Source organism: Nicotiana tomentosiformis, chromosome 7 (genome assembly GCF_000390325.3).
Source record: "Nicotiana tomentosiformis chromosome 7, ASM39032v3, whole genome shotgun sequence".
NCBI lineage: Eukaryota > Viridiplantae > Streptophyta > Magnoliopsida > Solanales > Solanaceae > Nicotiana > Nicotiana tomentosiformis.
Genome location: NC_090818.1, coordinates 61,819,288 through 61,821,652, shown reverse-complemented (window position 1 = coordinate 61,821,652; position 2,365 = coordinate 61,819,288).

Genomic DNA, 2,365 nt, shown 5'->3' with positions numbered 1-2,365 from the left:
GCAGCTAGAGCCCCTGCACGAGCTGCTACAGAGGAGCCCCCAGTAGCTCCAGTTGGAGGGCAGGCACCTGAGATGCTTGTTACTGCACCAGCCCTCCAGGAGACTCTCACCTAGTTTCTGAGCATATTCTGCACGTTGCTCAGTCATGGTTGATACCACTTGTTCCTGCCATATATCAGTCTGAGGGAGGAGCATAGACTCCCGCTGCCCGTATCCCAAAGCAGCGAGTCCAGATCGATTAGGTTCCGGAGGTCATACCAATGCAGCCGGTAGCCCTAATTCAGCCCGAGGTTAGGGCAGCAGTTTCTGATGAGGATAAGCTCAAGCTCGAAAGGTACAAGAAGTACCACCCTCCTACTTTCAGTGGCTTGGCGTCACAGGATGCCCAGGGTTTCTTGAGGAGTGCCACTGTATCCTCTAAACTGTGGGTGTTTCCGATCCTAGTGGGGTTTCTTTCACTACGTTCCAGTTTAGAGGAGCGACCTATCAGTGGTGGCGGGCAAACGAGTAGGGTAGTCCAGCCGAGGCAACTTCAATCACTTGGACTCAGTTCTCAGATATGTTCTTGAGGGAGTATGCCCCCAGAGTCTCAGAGATGCATGGCGCACAGAGTTTGAGCAGTTGCACCAGGGTTCTATGATCATGTCAGTGTACGCGGTCCGATTCAATGATCTGGATAGGCATGCACAGCCTTAGTTGCTACTGTTCGGGAGCGGTTTTGTCGATCTATAGAGGGGATCTACCCCAGTATCAGATTTAGCATAACCCGGGAGTTGGAGATGGACATCACATACCAACAGGAGGTAGGGATCGCTAGGAGATTGGAGGGTATGTTGACTCAGGAGAGAGTGGATGAGAGGTCTCGAGAGTCTGGCACATATAGTGGTACACGTGCCCCAGCTACAACTCGTCAGTATAAAGGCTATATGGGTCGCCGTGTTTATTCAGCACTTCCAACCGCCAGCGGTACTCCGGCCACTCCTAGGCCCCAGACTCCCTATTATGCACTGCCATTTTCTAATGTACCTCCTGCACGGGGTGCTTTCAGCGGTCAATCCACCCGATCAGGCCCAAGCCAGCCACGTCCTCCGAAAGCTTATTTTGAAAGTGGTGACACTAGTCATATGGTGAGGGATTGCCCCAAACTCAGGAGAGGTGCACTTCCACAGACCACTCAGGCTCTGCGTGCTCCACCAGGTCCTCAGGCTATAGTTATAGCACCAGCTACAACTCCACCTGCACAGCCACCTTGAGGTGTAGGTCGGACAAGTAGAGGTCGCACTAGAGGGGGAGGACAGGCCATATATTATGCCCTTCCTGCTAGGACAAAGAGAGTTACATCCGATTCTATCATCACAGGTATTGTTCTGGTCTAGCATAGAGATGCATCAGTCTTACTTGATTGAGGCTCCACTTATTCCTATGTGTCATCTTATTTTGCTCTGTATTTGGGGGTATCTAGTGATTCTTTGAGTTCTCCTGTCTATGTTTCTATAGCCGTGGGTGATTCTATTGTTGTTGATTATGTGTATCAGTCGTGTTTGGTGGTTCTTAGTGGTTTTGATACCAGGGTTGATTTATTGTTGCTCAGTATGGTGGATTTCGATGTTATTTTGGGCATGGACTGGTTGTCTCCCTATCAAGCTATCCCTGATTGTCACGCTAAGATAGTGACGTTGGCAATGCCAGGTCTACCGCGGTTAGAGTGGAGAGGAACCTTAGATTACGTTCCTAGAAGGGTTGTCTCATTACTAAAGGCTCAGCGGATGGTTGAGTAGGGGTGTGATGCATATCTGGCATATGTGAGGGATGTTAGTGCTGACACTCCTTCCGTCGAGTCAGTTTCGGTAGTGAAGGATTATCCAGATGTATTTCTGGCAGATCTTCCGGGCATGTCGCCCGACAGAGATATTGACTTTGGTATTGATTTGTTACCGGGCACTTAGGCCATATTTATTCCACCCTATCGTATGGCCCCAGCAGAGTTGAAAGAGTTAAGGGAACAATTGCAAGAGTTGCTTGATAAGGGATTCATTCGGCCCAATGTGTCGCCTTGGGTTACTCCTGTCTTGTTTTTAAAGAAGAAGGATGGTTCTATTCGAATGTGTATAGATTATCGCCAGTTGAACAAGGTTACAGTGAAGAACAAGTATCCATTACCACGTATTGATGACCTATTTGATCAGCTTCAGGGTGCCAGAGTGTTCTCTAACATCGACTTGCGTTCAGGCTATCATCAGTTGAAGATTCGGGAGCCTGATATCCTGAAGACTACTTTCAGAACTCGGTACGGTCATTACGAGTTCGTTGTGATGTCTTTTGGGCTGACCAACGCCCCATCAACATTCGTGCACTTGATGAATAG